Source organism: Pseudorasbora parva, chromosome 4 (assembly GCF_024679245.1).
Source record: "Pseudorasbora parva isolate DD20220531a chromosome 4, ASM2467924v1, whole genome shotgun sequence".
Classification (NCBI taxonomy): domain Eukaryota; kingdom Metazoa; phylum Chordata; class Actinopteri; order Cypriniformes; family Gobionidae; genus Pseudorasbora; species Pseudorasbora parva.
The window spans coordinates 15,386,629-15,404,847 of NC_090175.1; the positions used below are offsets into that span (position 1 = coordinate 15,386,629).

The window sequence follows — 18,219 nt, forward strand, 5'->3', positions numbered from 1 at the left end:
CTGAACTGTTTAATAGATATACTCCCCAACACCTTACCAGTGAACCAACTACAATAAGGTAAGGGAAAAGACTAAAGAAAAGCACTTACAAAAATGTACTACAGCACGACCATATATAATATCAGATTTTACTTCAATTTATATTATAGTACTGACTGATTATTCATGCACCTTGTCATTTGCACCCCTGCTGGAAAAAAAAACAGCTAAAACTAGACTAAGCTGGTTGTCTGGTTTTGTCTGGTTTAACAGGCTGGTTAAGCTGATCTTAAACCAACCAAGAGAAGCTAACTAACATTAGTTTTTTTTTTTTTTCTCTCTTTTCTTCAGCAGGGACAGTATTTTAAAGAATGGGGCAAAAGGAATAAATACAATACTATAGGCAATACTATACATTTTGGTAGTACTACAGATAAAAACAAAACAAAAACAATGCAAATACAAGTACAGGCTTCTGCTTTGTCTAACAAAACTGAATTACAATGAGTTCAATCTATGCCAGTCTACAAGAGAGTAATGCACCTATAGGCCCAGTTTACGACTTTAGTTTCTGGTGATCCAATCGATTACAAGTGGTCAGACCTACATACACCGTCTCCAAAATGTTTTGTGATCCAAACCAAATTGTACACTAATGCACCCTGAATGATGCAGCCAAGAAAACAGCACAAGATGGTTTTAAAATTTGCCATTTACGTTTATATAAAAAAAGAAAAAAAGAAAAAAAAAGGAAATAACCCTTTTATTAATTGGAAAACAATGAAAAGAGAACATACATCAAAATTGAACAAGATGTCACACAAGCTCTCCAGTTTGCCTGATATCACCGTATGTGAAGCACACACATCTGAAGTTTAGCTTCTACAGGAGTTACACAAGAACTGTCAAACTATCAAAAACCAGAGAGGCTTTTGTGAGAAAATTCAAGTCACAAGGGGTCACCGGAGGCACATTTGGAACATGTGAGACTACCAGGTGTAAACAGGGTCTTCATTTAAAAGCACATTATGTAAGATTTTTGGATTCAAATATCCAAAAACCACTAGAAAAAGGTTATATTTTGTTGACCTGTGTACTATGTTTCCAAGAATGTTTAAATTCAGAGAAATAAGCAATTTTAACTAGGATACAGACCGTACATAATATATTGAGTCTTATTGTTTAAATCTTGTTTTCTTGATTTGCCGTGAGTACCATGCCTAATATCGATCTTGCTTACCGCAGTGTGCAACACGTGTCTCATAGTAGTCGCCAAGCGAACACTATTACATAACATTATACTATAACGAGCATTATAACAACTTTCAATAAACTCAAATAAAGTCCCTCATTTGATAAAACTGCGGCATATTAAAGCTCAGTGAAATCAAGGTGACATCAAAGCCTTTGCTCTGAATAAGCAACAAAAAAATACATATTGTGGCTTTAATCAAGAATTCCAACTTAATTTTGATCTGCAATGGTCATGAAACCATTCACCTGTTACAAAGTGCAAAAAGGATTTACATTGGAAATAATTTGATAGTTCAAAATTTATAAACAACTAAGGCAGTGTGGACCTTAAAGCTGAAGTCCGTAACTTTTTTGGGGGTTAATTTTCCAAAATCTATTTGAGCAAGTATAACCAAAACACGAGACTACGAGGTTCTGCCATTACTTCACGTCTGTAGACATTAAGGAGTCCAGTCTAGTAGGCTATATTGCGTGTGTGGATGCTGCAGGTGGCGGATTGTTTGTGGCCTCTTCTTACAGCAGCTGGAATGTGATTAAACTTGTCATTTTGATGTCAGCTTGTAATCCAGAAAGTTCTAAAACGACAATTATCGTTGACAGCTGGTGCGTTAATAGACTACCCACACATACACCTCAGAACATGAGGAGCCGTGCCGATGCACAACCCACGTAAAGATAATTTTGCAAATAACTGCAATTTCAGCGTTCAAACAGAGATGGCGACAAAGAGGTAAAACTTACGGAATGCAGCTTTAAAGTTGGCATGATATGAAAATCCAACCTATCTTCCAAACACGTTATTAATTTGTGAACAGTTCAGCCAGGCATGAATTAATTTGAGTTGGTAATAAGCCTGTCATGATGATTAAATAACCGTCTGATCGAGGTAATTCGATTAACCGTGGTTGTTTCATACAACGCCCGTCAGCAGAGAGGTAACGCTCACTACAGGATGATATATTCCCATTATAATACTTAATATGTAAAGGTTAGTGGATTTGCATAACATTTCTTTATTTGTTTCTAAACTGTCGTACTACCGGGTGTCTAAGATCACAACACCGGGACTATGAATTGACATCAAATGCACAATAACTGGAATTAAAAAACTGTGGAGAACCAAATGACCAGTAAACTGTTGGACAGATACACACTAGGATGTGCACACTCAACATTTCTTCTCCTTGTGCCATGAACTTTTCAATGCGCACTTGCACAGCACTGCGACTGTTGCTTAAAGCTCTTTATTCTGCACTCGGGTTGGATGCGCATAAGCGGTTTGTGCCGCTCTGTTTTGAAGCATTTTATATAATCATGCTTTTGTGCGCTGAAAGATTATTAAAAGCCTAACTTGTTCTGTCGTATCTATCATATCTTGTTGTCCCACTAAAAAGTTGCACAATACATTTCAAATAAGCATCTTTTAATTTTATGTGTGTGTATAATTCTTTATATTCCTAAATAATCAATAATTGAAAAGACATGTATTTTATAATAAAAACAGCAATTTATCATTTGTTTTTAGTAACATGTTTACAATAGTTTTTCAATAATCACTTTTTGCTGGTGAATTATATCATTTAGTTTAACTTTTATGGCAATATAGTTTTAATATTTTTTTTCTCTATAGTATGTAGTTAGTATATTCTAGTGGATTTCAGTTAACAAATGAAAAGCAACCATTAATTTATACTAGGGATGCTCATATTGACCTTTTTTTTGTTTGGTTTTTTACTCACGGGGCGAGTCGGCACATGCAACGAACCACACGTGCCGACAGACATACTTTGCAAAATGAAGCAATGGGAAAGCAGCATACTGTTTTGGGACTATTTCGACAGAAAGGGTGACGAAGTTACGTTCAAAATAAGGTACGCGGTATTACAATCCAGCAGTAGTACAAGCTCCTGACTGGTGTAGGAAAGCAAATGAAAGTCGCTTCCCGAGGCTGGCCGCTTCTAGCGAGGCGTCTCTGTATTCCCCGGGCATCAGTGCCATCTGAAGCCTTGTTTAATGATTTTCGTAGTGTGCTTTGTCGTGTCGTGTTTTGATAAGCTGTTTTGTCCGACAGCTTACCAAAAATCTCGGCCCGAGTCCAACTGGAGCCCGTGTTTTTTTAGGTTTTTTTTTTGGTTTACATAGTTGCAGCCATTAAAATAGTTAAGTTTTGTTTTTAATGTCAAAGTAGTTATATTTCATTTTCTTTGTTTGTTAAGTTAATTTAGAAAAATGTTTAGAGCAATTTTTTGTTTGTTAAAGTTTTAATTTTTTTAAGTGACGACCAAGTGACCAGCGGCCGACACTGAATTAACCACGTTTAATCAATTTAGCCGCTCAAATCAACTCTTGACTTGTCTTGCATTTAATAAAAACCATAGATATAACACTTCAAGCATCACAATGTTAGTTACTTTAGCCTACTATAATATTACCTCCACAGTAAAAGGGCATTTTTGACAAGCCGAGGCCGGCTGATGCTGCACAACGGCGCTCACAAACGAAACGAGCTAAATAATCTAAAAACAAACAAATAAAATAATAAAAAAAGAACATGCAGTTTGTCACCGAAGAGTTTTACACCTCAGCAAAATGAATTTGAATCAGATCTTCAATTCCCACTTCAATTCGAGTTCACAGCAACGTAGGGCTGGGCGATATGGCCCAAAAAATGTATCATGATATAATTTTCCATATCAGTCGATATCGATAAATATCACGATAAATGTTTTTTCTTTTGAAATATGTAGAAAACAGACAGTTAACTGTGGTTTCAAACTATCCTTTATTGTCAAAACATGACAAACACTTCCAAAGAGGTGAACAATTTATTAAAACTAAGGTAGATGTATTTATTAAAATCTTAATTGTGGTCAACATTTTTGTACTCTACACTGTATATCAATAATATCATTACTTATGGTGTAAGTAGTAAAACACTAAAAACGCAAACTGTGCATCTCTCTCTCTCTCTCTCTCTCTCACACACACACACACACACACACACACACACACACACACACACACACACACACACACACACAAACACGTCGCGCATCTCACAACACACACACCTCACTGACAGTGGGCTGGTCGCGAGAGGAGGGAGAGAGCAAAGTTCAGTATTTGTGGATCTCCAGTAAGGGCTGTGTAGTCTATTTTATTCATTTTAAACATCGGATGACATTATGTCTCTTTTGATACCGGCGATGCGGAGTCATTAATACATCAAAGACAAAAAATTATGATAGCGATCGTGTACAAGTGCGACGTTTTAGTGATTATAGTTTGGTAGCGTTAGCTTGTTGTCAGTCATCCACCGCAACAAACAAGGTAATAAGCCTGTGTGTGAATGAAGTTAATGTAGATTTACCTCTGTGTTGGGCTCAATGTTATATGGAAGGACTTCGAAGAAGCAGGATAATTTAATAATTAAATTCCGCGTGGTGAACGTGAACCTATTGAAAAGCAGCCCACGCAGGTCGCTCTGTTTTATGTCGGATGGGATCGCCAAAATATCTCCAAACCACTGAAGTTGAGCGAACTAACTTGTCACCGGTATCTGTGTCATCCGAGCTGATCGTGAGCTCTGAGTTTTCACTATTGTTCATTTTTATCGCTCCACTTCACTCCGATCCTCCAAGCCTGTCAGCCACTGACTGTAAACAACAGCACGTGCAGCACCCTGAAGCCCGGTCTGCAATACGCATGCGCAGCATTACGCATAACGCGTAAGCTCACTTTAAATTCAACGACCGCTATATGAGAAAAAGCAACCTAAGCACTGGTAGCATCATTTTATTAATTTTCATTGAAGAAGTATATGTTTTTGAGGGGAGGAAACATTTCCTGATGACGTCATAACTGGAGAATTCAAGATCAGCTCATCTGGGCTCTCATTTTCCCAAAGGCAGAGAAAGACAGCCAGAACTCCAAGTGGCCACTTGGGGACAATATTCAGGCTAGGGGATCTCATATTTATGTTGAAAAACTTCTTTAAAAAAAACTTTCATGCCATGGGACCTTTAAAGGACAGATTATCATAAGTGTTTAATGCTCTATATTCTCAAAGGTAAATACCTCTCTATGAAAAGCAAAAACTGAGTCTGAAAATGTACACATGCAAATCCTATTTCTACAGGACAAGCCAGCTCTTTATTGGACAAGTAACTTACTTGTTTGCCTCCAACTTATGCAAAACAAGCTTTTGGGTTTTCGGTCAAAACTATTCCAATGAATGCAATGTTATATCACATTCACCTAAACTGCAACTATTATAAACATTCAAAAAACAGGGGTTTAGAAGTTTGTCAGTGATAAATGACACTCATAATTCAGTGATGTAGCCCTGGCAACAAGACAAACCAATAAAGCAAAGTATGACCCGCTCCTTTTAAAGGGAAGGATATCCGCTGTGGCCAGTGGGGTTTATAAAATACTCCTGTACATTTATCAAAATCACCTTTAATTATGAATTGCAAAGGAAATGCAAACCACAAACTAACATACACAGACCTGAAACAGGGGATGGTACTAATCAAACAGCATGCAAGCAAACTGGCAAGTCGTCGCAAAGAATTCATACAAAACCCATTCACAGACAAACAAGCACTATAAACCTCACAGGTCTCAGACATACAAAGAAACTATCCAGCTCAAAACAAATTAAAGACCATTCCATCTGCACAAAGACTGTAGCAATGATTACAGGTTGCATTCTGTGTGTAGGTGTCCGAGGCAGTACACAGAGAAACTTCCCAGGGTCCCAACTCACTTGCACACAAACTTTAATAGTTCCAAAGAACACAAACAACACTGGGGGTGGTTGATCAGCTTTTTCGAAGGCTTGATTGTGTTTATGGGGTGCAGACTAACATGTGTTCAATTATTTACTTTTATTGTACACCTCTCAGTCCATTCTCGTCAAAACACACTCTAATGGTTTCCTGGGTAAATGAAGCCCCTCCCTCATATATATGCAATGGGCTCAGATTGGTTAGCTTACCCAGGGCGTTGTGATTCTTTAACCGCCTAGACTACACTGTCCGGAAAAGTCACGACCCTTACCAATACGAGCACATACTGCATTCATACCATGTCATAATTACAACGTGACGTTACATTTGGAGATGTTCACGTCCTCAGACTGGTCATACTCAATTCTAGTCAGAAGGAGTCTGATCTGCTCCATTATGGGGCGTGTTTCAACCGAACCAGGAAAGACCTCAATTGGATAGACCTACATTTACATTTTACATTTATGCATTTAGCAGATGCTTTTATCCAAAGCGACTTACAACTCAGGAGGACGGGAAGCGATCCGTCAAGAGGAGGCAAAGAAACACAAAAAGTGCCCCAAATACCAAGATTTGTATACCGCTCAGAGTAGCAAAAACCAGAAAAGGGAAGAAGAAAGAGGTTTGGTTTTTTTTTTTTTTTTTTTGGGGGGGGGGGGGGGGGGGTTACGCAAGATTAAGTGCTCATGGAAGAGATGAGTTTTTACCTGTCTTTTGAATGAAGCGAGTGATTCTGTCGTATGTATGGAGGATGGAAGATCGTTCCACCAACCAGGAACAATGAAAGAAAAAGTTCTAGAGAGGGATTTCATGCCTCTCTGTGATGGTACCACAAGCCTTCGCTCATTAGCTGAGCGAAGGCTTCTGGTGGGTGTGTAGACTCGTAGGAGTGAGTCGAAGTATGCGGGTGCTAAGCTTGTGGAAGATCCATAAGCAAGAGTCAGGGCTTTGAATTTGATCCGGGCAGCGAGTGGTAGCCAATGCAGAGAGATGAATAGAGGTGTGACATGAGCCATTTTGGGCTCATTGAATACAAGACGTGCCGCAGCGTTCTGGATCATTTGCAGTGGTTTGATTGCACAAGATGGAAGTCCAGCCTGAAGCACATTGCAATAGTCAAGTCTAAAAATGACCAGGGCTTGGACAAGAAGCTGTGTTGCATTCTCCGTAAGGAATGGATTGATTTTCCTTACAACCAATCAGAGCAACGAAGTGACGCATTACGCTAGTTGTCAAATGTCAACAGAACTCAACTGCACTGTGTTGTCAAGTCCGTGTTTTGTTCCGCGGGTCATTTCCATGTTTGTTTGTTGAAGCGACTATTATGTGATATATAGACCCATGAATGCGAATTTTAGCAGGCAACCTTGTTGAAATAACACACATTTTACCCCCCAAACACCATTTTTTTCCGGAGAACCCCCCGAGAAGCTATTTTTTAGGGCTAGTAGTTGGTGGTTTATACTGTAAAAACTTGGCAACTCTGTGTGCACGCACGCTGGAATAAACAATCTTTGCCGGTGTTGTAAAAAAAAGAAAATAATTAAACGATACACAGAGTACTTACCCAACATGATCATTTCAGAGAGAAATTGTGAAGGTGAATGCATATACAAACAAGCTCTCCATTTAGGATTCGAACAAATATAATCCAAGCCCCTTTGATGACGTGCATGATTACGTTTCTGTTGATCATCTGTCCGTCATCGTCTAAAGCCCGCCCTGATGATTTCATTGGTCCGAACAGTTTCTGTTCGGGGATAATTACTCCTCTATGGATCGAGTCCAGACCGAACCGCCTGAGCTCAAATGTCGTGGGCGGGGCGAAGTTCGGCTGGCATCCAGGTTAGGAATTATGCATTTTTATGGCATCACTATCAACAACTAAATGAATCTGCATTGGTCAGATGGTACAATTAGGAGCTCTCACAAAATTGCCACCTTACAAGTTGCATTTACGAGCTCTACGAGGACATGAACGCTTTTTACAAGTGAAAAATCCAATAGGATCTGGCTGCAGACTTGCACGCTTAGTCAGCTGGACTCCCTGCATTCATCCCTGCGTCGCGTCTCCGACCGACGCCATGTGCTCCACTGCCCAATCATAGATATACATAATAAAAGGTCTTTATTATGTATATCTATCTGCGACCGCAAAATAAATAAATATACTTTGTTAATATATTATAAGTATTTGAATATTGTATTTGTATACTTAATAAATTGTTAATAAAATTGACATTTACAACAACTCAAATTGCATAAGTTTATTTATAGACCAGGCCAGCAGTACTCCTGTAAATAACTGAAGCCTCCGCGCCTTGATTGACCCCAGGTGGGCAGTCCTAGTATAGCAGCCCCTCCGTGGTTGGTGCAAGACAGACTAAACAATCAAATTACACTTAAAACATGTTCCCCCAAAGTTAGTTTCTATCATTGTAGGTCGTTTTTAAATCAGGATTTTATTTCAAGTGTTCGTTTTTTAAATAAGTTAGGTTTTAGTTATTGGGGGAATGTGATGACATTTCGATGTCGTTGTAGCACGCAAGTACTTTAACGTGTTTAAAAGTGTCAATACAATGCGAATGGCTGGAAACGTATTTCCGGGTTATTTTTGTTGATTGTTGATTTCACAGTCTATATGATTGCAAGTGACGTTGTAGGCAGCGGAGAGAAGGTACTGCAAGTGACGTCGCTTGCAGCGAAAGTGCAGTTGACGGAGCGTGCAAATCTGAGTGTGCAAGTCTGCAGCCAGACCCTTCTCGAAAAATCACGTAATTAAAGTCAATTGAACATGACATGAACACACCTATAGACTATCTATGCTTACGTGTAGTCGCATGTGCTCCGGTGTATTGTAAACAATGGCCTCAATACTGCCTTATCAATTTGTGCCCGTATCAGATCCAGAGAAGAGGATCAAGCAGAACCTTTGGAAGAACAGCTGTTACTGGACTTTTATTAGGTTTTTTTTTTGTTGTTGTCTCATACCTCTTTGCTGTTATTTGAAAATGCTACTGCCATTTATGTTCATACACACAAAAAATATCCATGCATTTCATATAATCGTTTTAACACGATTAGGGATGCTCATTTCGGTTAGTTTTCCCGAACGACAACCGATGCTCATTAATCAATTATTAACCGTTAATTGATAAGATTATAATAATGAATTTACATTAAATAAAAAATACAATTGACGAGTGTCTGTGACCTGTTAAAAACACTTTTTTCAAAGGTTTATTTTATTGTGCAAACAGCAGAACATACAGAACAGCTCAACAGACCCTGGATTCACACATCATCACATTTTTACGCACCTGCAGCATTTCTGACAACAGAAAAAACTGAATAAAATAATTTAAATAAAAAGCATAAAATAAATAGGCCTACACTCAATATTTTCACTAAAATAATTACCAAATTGAGATGACAAAACGAAAATACACTGAATCTGTTTACGGCTTTGAAAAACCAGAATAGTTTTTCCGTCAAATAAAAATAGCAGGCCTACCGCAATCCACACCTTGACTGGTTTTTAATTGTTAAAAAGTAAGATGTCAAAGTGATGAGGGTTAGTCTGGAGCACAGCCTGTTGACAGTTAGTTCCGCGGCAGAAATCCTTGTTAATCCTTGTTGTCTGTCTCTGCGGATCCGCTGACCGTGCACGCCTCGTCTGTTTGGGGAAGTGTTAATACTCGATGCGCTCGCGTTGTGCTGTTCTTTAAAACGACGAAAAGCATTAAACAAGACTTCAGATGGCACTGATGCCCGGGGAATACAGATATAACGCGTCACTTGATCGGCCAGCCTCGGGAAGCTCCTTTCATTTGCTTTCCTCCACCAGTCAGGAGCTTGTACTACTGCTGTATTTTAATACCGCGTAGCATATTTTGCAAGTAACTCCGTTCCCACACAGTAGGCTTCTTCTTTTCCATTGCTTCATTTTGCGAAATATGTCTGGGTTGGCATGGGTGGCTGCATGTGTTGATGCGCCCTGTGAGTTAACAAATACAGCTTCTTTTTTAACCATGCAGCAAAAGTGTTAAAAAAGCTTTAAACAATTTAAGTGATAGTATTAATCTGTCAAAATTAATATTCTATCAGTTAATGGTTAAACGGTCAATGAGCATCCCTAAACACGATACAGTCCTCAAAGGGATTATTTGATGACAGACTGCGGATCTATAGTGTTCGCTATTGACTTTAGAGCACCGCCAAATATCTGTCACCAGAACTAAGAGCACGTTATGAAGACTAACTTAACTACAGTAAAGAATCATGTTTACACAGAGCCATGTTTAGTGTGCAACATAGCCAAACAAGCATGTTGTTAAATACTATAAAAGCTTATAAAATCAAAGAAAATTTACATTGGTCACAAACACCAACAAACACTTACACAAGGGGATAACAGGTTATGACCCAAGACTAGTTGTGAAGACTAAAGACCTAGCCTAGAAATCTAGACGCACCCTAGCTGCAGCAAATCTAATCTGCCCAACTCTCAATACCCTTCTGAGCTGTATTCGCCTAACTCTTGCCGAGCCGTTCACATCCTGTACGGAGTTGGTGGGCGGGGCCATAATGACGACGGCCGAGTTGCGTTTGCGTGCTTCTAGTAAACACAGAAACTGGCGAACGGCGGTCTTACGAATCAGCTTTGACCGCGACTCTGGATGACTTGGAGTTAAGCTTTTCTCTGAGAAAAGAACAAAGAACGGCACTGAAGTCATTCTTAAAAAGGGAAGATGTGTTCAGAGTTTTGCCGACCGGATACGGCGAATGTTTAATCTATCAACAAGCTCTGTTTCACCTTCGTTGCTCTGGTTGGTTGTAGCGCTATCCTATCACGTGCAGAGGGAGTTTGAAAGACAACCGTTTATCCCGCCCCTCGGATTGAGCCCTGTCTATGGTGAGTTTCCAGACCAAACATCTTGATGTGGGTCTGGCTTGTCAGGCTACTAAAGACCAAGAGTCAGGAGTACAATTCACCTATTGCCGCAAGTTTGATTGACAGGCGATCTGATCAATCACATCACCCAATCTGACTGTTTTGTCCGACAAAGCAGTCAGGAGAGTTAGTAGATTAACGTTGGTGGACTTGAACTTGAAAAACGGTGCCACTGACGTTTTTCTGCGGTTGAAACAACATTTCTTTTAGTGTTTTTTCGTGTTAATTTGATGCTTATCAATGAACTAGAAGGAAAAGATGATAGGTTCACAAGTAGCTTTAACTGAGGCACTACAACGAGCACAACACATTAAAGAGCCACAAAATGGTATATGTTCTTCTTTTTTTTTGTGGCAATTCGATTTTTATGACAATTTGACTGTGCCATGTGAGAAAGTGTGTGGTGTGAGCGCCATGGGTTGTCAGACATAGCAACAAGGGTCTTTGCAAAAGGTCAATTAAAGAAAAATGTATTGAAGAATAGTTTGCCGTTTCATCAGCAAAAGCCAGCTTCAAGTCTCACAAGGAGTTCGTAGGCCGCGCTCCCTCTCTACCTTTTTTGTACATACAATATCTCAAGAGTTATGCTCTTTTCAAAGTCTAGCTACGTCATTAGTGCAGGTTGAATGATTCTGATTGGCTAAGAGAAAATAGTAAATTTCCACACATTGAGACCTTCCAGGACTGGAGCAGGCTACAGCTTGTTCAGAACAACATACTGTCCCTCTCCCTAGGATTTCCATTGATCCTTCAATACTGATCTGTAACACATAATGTAACATACAGATAACTAGGGATGCACCGAAATAAACATTCTTGGCCGAAACCGAAAAAATCAAGGCCGAAAACCGAAACACAGAAATTATGCCAAGTATTAGTAATTGTAACCAATAGCAACCATTGCATTTATGGCTATGACTGTGTAACTTTACTAAAAATCAAGACATTGATATTGAGAATATTAAAGTCTCTCGAAAATGCGCTTTTGGGCCATTTTCGGCCGAACATCTTCTGTGGCCGAAAATTCGGTGCATCCCTACAGATAAACGTGCTTTCTCTCAGTACAAGAGGTAGAGACAGAATTCATCATAATTATTTAGTGTTCCAGTAAAAGAAAAGAAAAAATTAATAAAACATAGGCTAATATTATATTAAAGAAATCCATTTCATCTCTGTAAGCCAGGCTAAGTAAGTAATCACTGTTACTCCGCTCCTTGCATGGGCCAGACCCTAAGTAACTATTCAGAGACCAAATGCAAACTTTAGAAATAATATATGGAGAAATAAACAATCAGTGGTTCTATTGATCAAGTAATATCATAACTGAAAACAATCATTAAATATTCATTATAATATAAGAGGATAAATATTGATTAATGCTTTGAGATATAGATGTATTTCAGAATACACACCCTTCAATACGAAGTTCACTGGTGGATTAAAAATACGTTTGTCGGATAAATTAATTAATTAATAATTTGTTAACTGGCTAATGTTAGTGGAGCCAAACAGCAGTGCTACAACATAAAAAAACGATAGAAACAAGTTATGGAATCAACAAAGAATAAAACATACAGGTTGTGGCCCATAAACTACAGCTTCTGCTTTTAAAGTAGGAACTGCTCCATCTTTCAGAACAAGCTTTTTCGCAAATCCTGCATTGAACTCGCGTAGATTGACAGCATGACAGCAACACTACCACAACATCTCTTCCTCTTCTCAGCATGGCCTCGTCCCCTTTGTTGCGTGTTCTCAAGGGCCGGGTTTATGTACATTTCAGGGTTGGAGATGTCACTAACCCTGGAGGAATTTGTAATCCCTACCAGTCGTTTGCTGTACTCCTTAAAACGCAATTTCTTTAAAAGAAAATGTATCCCTTTTCTTTGAACTTTTAGCATACAAAAAAAAAAAATCTGTGAAGTTACGATGCTCAAACAGCAACATTACAAACTAACTAAACGTGAAATCGTAAAACAACTCCCTTTAACACCGCCAGAAAATAACATTGATATATCTTTTCTTGGATTGACTAGAAACACTAGGGTTTGACCCATGATATTATAACAATACATGTACCTCAATACGATATTATTGTAATTTTAAACATTTTGCGAAATTCTGAGTATCGTGATAACATTGTATATGTAACAGCAATGTAACAGGTGAGCTCTCAGGTAATGATGATGCAGTCTGTTTTGAGTATATCCTTCTTCACCCTCTCATAGCATTAGACACATTTTACTGCTGTCTTGTCAATTGTGTTGTATTATGAACCAGTTCACTGGTAGTGTTGATATGGCACTATATTGGCAGCTTCTTTGATTTTAACTCTTTCCCCGCCAGCATTAAAAAAAAAAAAAGTTGCCAGCCACCACTAAGGTTTTTTGACAATTTTCACAAAAATGTAATAGCCCATAGAATATTTTGTTTAATGAATATCTGAGCATGCAATATATCAAAATAAAGAGCTGACCCTCTTCTTTTAAACAAAAAAAACGTTTTATTCTAGCTTCATGCATTCCTTTTTTATCAACACTTGAATATGGATAGGTTTCATTAAAAAAAGCAACATTTTGAACAGAAAGCTGAGAAAATCCCGTATTTGTGAAAGACTGTTTCAGATCAGATTCAGAGCGATGATCAAACACAGATGGAGTAGATCAGAGGCCATCAACACTCCTAATGTTTATACAGTCATGTAGCTCGTCCTGGGTCCACGTTTCATTCACTAACTTTAGGCAGTTTTGATTCATGATATGCTGTTCATTGACGATGATCACGTTATTTTTCATATGCATATGATTACATGCGATCGCTCGTTTCACTGAATCTTACTCGCGTGTTTTGATCAGGAGCTTCAGTACTCATTTAGAAGATGCGTAATAGCGCCCCCTAGCATCTAACAGTGAAAACACGGAAACACAGAAAATTACGTTATTGGCCTGGAAGTGTTTTCTCACAAATAACAGAAATTTCTGTGTTTGCCAGGGAAAGAGTTAGTCGCAAGCAAAAATGTAGTTGCATCAAAGCTGTAAACGTGCTTTAATGCAGGCTACAAATGCACACTTCACAAGTGCTTCACTTCACACTTCCAGTGTTTGCAAGGTTTGTAAAATCAAATGTCTATTACATTTTTTTTAAGATTTGTTTAAAATTATGTAAAAGATTATTTGCCAAATGCTGACAGTAGATGAGAAAGTATTAGAGCATTTTCCTATTATTACAAACAATAGAAAAGTAAACACTATAATAGTTTTCGCATTGGTCGTTAGAGACAGTAAACTAATGAAGCTCAGCCGCTGACATTCTCAGCACTTTTAAAAAAAGTCCTGTGCATTGTAAAAACATTTTGCGACTTATCACAATGTTTGTCTTTTATTAAATCAACATGGATAATTAGTGCTGCTCAGATAACATTTTAAGTTACTGTTGATTAAACCAATCTCTTTCTTTGCATTAACAGAAATATTTAGTTTCAATGAACAATTTTGAAGCAACCAAATTACACATTTTAAGTTAAACCAACAATAACTTGTTACAGTGTACGCTATCAAAATAAATGTCCTGCTTCCAACACTTCGGCCAATGCCCATAAATATATTTAAAAAATACCAAATGCAGAGCAATATATCAGCTTTGGCGATATATAGGTTTAACACTATTTTAAATACAACAACTAGTTTCACTTACACATCTAAGCTTTGATTATGTCCGAGTACTCAGGGTTTCAAAAACCAATATGAGAATAATTTGTTTATTATTGCGTTGCCAAGCCAAATCAAAGTTGTAAATGCCTCAAGTTATCTTTGAGCAAAAGAAAGTAGGTTGCTAGCATCAGTCACCTCTGGACATACCACAACTACAGCCAAGTCTGTGATACAGAATACTGAGAACATCAGCCAAATATGAGACTGGGACAGATATTGAAAGAGCAAGACAGTAAAATTTCATCAGAAGAAACAATCAAATCATTGTTTCCCATTAACTATCACAAACTCCCTTTCACTTAACTGACATATGCAAACGTAGCAGGTAAATTCCACTCATCTACAGTGAAGTTCATCGTTAAAAGCAAATGTTTTATTAGAAATAAAAAATAAAATATAAACCCGAGTGATGCTTGCCTATGCAAAACTTGACACCACAATGGTCGGGTGTGTTTTTTTAACATGTTGCTACGTGGATGATTCCTACACCAATGTACAGTCTCTGTAAATTTTCTGGTTCATAAATATATATGGTCTGAGCTAGGGATGTTAACCGATGACCGTTTGACCGATGGTTGACCGTATCAACGTTAACCGATCAAAGTTGTTGGTTGTGAGTTTAAAAAAAGAAGAAGTGATCTCTCTAAATTAGGCTATTATAGACAGTGGACTAAACGCTACTACAGTTAGCCATCTCATTCCAAAATCTTTTTGTGTGAAGTGAACAAATCCCTCACATTAAATTTTTCATAACTCGCCTGTTTGTACTTAATAAACCAATAAAAACATTTGGCGCGAGGTCACAGCGTTTGGATTTGCGCGCTCACAAGGTTTGCAAAAAGCAAACAGGCTAAAACACTCGAGGTTAGAGCCAGGGCAGACGACAGTATGAAGCGTCATTCAGCATAAGATGGGCTTCCATTTGGAAATATATTACATCTACATTTCAGTAGTAACGCATAAGGTGCTGATCATCATCTTTCTTTATTATTCTTAGAAATACCTCAAACTAAAGCGGCGTCTCTTCGGAGCTGTCATTTTCTTAAATGAGCCGCGGCAGTGTTTCAAATGAGCTTCTAATGCTGGACAAATGCCTTTATTTTCAACGCGATCACCTTGTATCCAAATCATTTTGAAACTAAGGAGCCATTTGTCCACCGAGTACAAACAAGCTCCTCGGCGCTGCGAGGATCACAGAGCCGTCCTACACGGACAAACTGTGCATAAAAGATAATCGCAGCCTTTCCGATTTGATAATCACGATAAGCCAAATCGCGATAAACATGTTTTCATGTAAAATGTGATTTATCGTGCAGCCCTAATAGTTAAATCTATTTAAAGGGTCATGAAACCCCCTGTTTCAGCAGCAGTCAGTTCTCTCCACAGATTTGAAAAATTATATAAAAGTGGGCGTGGTTTAGTGGCGGAGTGCAGGCAGGTGACAGGAGACTGACAGCAGATGGCACAGCAACGGCCTTTTCTGATTCAGAGTTTTAATTCGCTCTCATTAAAAGCATCAAAGCTTCCCACAAATGCACGCTGCAAATGACTATTACGTTACACGCAACACAATATACACATGGATTAGTAAGCTCACCATTACACAAATATATCCTGTGACAACCATAAATCAATGCACAATTTAATGCACAGCCCTTCACAATTTGTTATCTGCTTTGAAAATATATAACTTCTGAGGCTTATTTTGTGCAGTTTTATAAGCCGTTTGTTCGGTTAAATAGCCGTGAAGAGCGATTACACTCAGTGCGGATGAATCGCGTTTGTGTTAGGGATGCTAATATTGAACGTTTAACCATTAACCGATAGTAAGAATTTTGAACGATTATCAGTTAAACGGTTTAAAGTTTTTTTTACGCATTTGTTTGTTTGTTTACTGCATGGTTAAAAAAATGTATTTGCTAACTCTTGGGGTGCGTCGGCACATACAACCACACGTGCCGACAGAGACATATTTCACAAAATGAAGCAATGGGAAAGAAGCCTACGGTGTGGCTTCTATTCAACTATTTAGACGGAAAGGGTGAAGAAGTTACGTGCAAAATAAGCTACGCGGTATTACAATCCAGCAGTAGTACAAGCTTCTGACTGGTGTAAGAAAGCAAATGAAATGCGTTTCCAGAGGCTGGCCGCTTCTGGCCGCTTCTCTGTATTCCCCGGGCATCAGTGCCATCTGAAGCCTTAATGTTTGTTTAATGCTTTTCGTAGTGTGGTTTTGGTCATGTTTACTAAAGTAAACATTGTCACGTATGTTCTTCTCGCTACTATTGGTTTATAGAACAATTATTCTGAGTCGCCCTCTGTCGTTTCTAAGAACAGCACAACGGCGAGCGCATCTAGTACACTTCCCCAAACAGACGACGCGCACGCAGTCAGCGGATCCGCGGAGCCTCGAGGAGTGCGCTGCGGAGACAGACAATTCAATATTATAATCTTATCAGTTAACGGTTAATAATCAATTAATGAGCAGCGGTTGTCAGTCAGGAAAATTAACCGAAATGAGCATCTCTAGTTTGTGTGAAGACTCGGGATCTATTGAAGAGAACGTAGGCAACGCAAACATTCATACAAAGTGGAAAAAACACTTGTTTTGGATACCTTAATAACCTCTCAAATACTGTATGCGATCTCACTGTTTGAAGCACCGCTACGTCAGTCAGTGAAAAATGCCTGTCAAATGCATACTGTCATGAATTAAGCAACACGTCTTCTTATAGGATATAGACACGCAGTCTCGTGAATAATTATGAGAATGCGATGAGTCATCGCCATACTATAGTACAAGTAACCGTCACAACCTATGACGTTGACATGAAGATGAATTTGAACCAGGAAGTTGAAAATAGAGCAAAAAGGCTTTAAAATTAACTAGCTGTCTCCCACATTCAGAATTACCAGATGGTAACATTGTCTTCCATGATGTTCAACGCACATAATTCTGTTAAAATCTCAGAAAATGTGGTTAAGGGTTTCACGACCCTTTTAAAAAAAATGCAATCATTCACTCACTCGTCATTTTAAACCCATATGCAACAATATGGAAAAATTTTACCTACGTGCATGTAATTTTCTACTGTGCAATTGTAATTAGCCTAATTGAGACTGGGATTTTTAAGCTTCATCAAGAATGCAAATGCACAATACAGCACAAATCTCTTGAAGCCATTCAATAACAATATTATTCCTTGAGTGAATATGTTGCATGGGTTTGCACTGATTTATCTGGTTCACGGAATCAGGCTAAACAATTCATACACAACATCCTCAACTTAAACTCAAAGATTTTGAAATTATCAGTGAATGAGGACTCAAATTTGAGTTTGTTCCATGCAAAAACTTCATAAGAACTGGAATATAGTGCATAACTACTTTGAATACATTTTTGTTTCCATTTATTGTAACTGCTTGGAGCAGCCACAACATTGCTCAAATTTCATCAGAAGAAAGTAAGTTTGGGATCCTTTAAAGCAATAGCAAACCTCTACTCAAGATGCACAATTTACTATATCAATCA

At 38.4% G+C, this 18,219-nt stretch overlaps 1 protein-coding gene across 3 annotated transcripts in view; it reads right to left on the bottom strand.

Annotated features, from left to right (window-relative positions):
- Positions 1-18,219, bottom strand: part of bcl9 (BCL9 transcription coactivator) — a 177,673-nt gene that overhangs the window by 53,157 nt on the left and 106,297 nt on the right. The gene's annotated exons all lie outside the window — the stretch shown is intronic.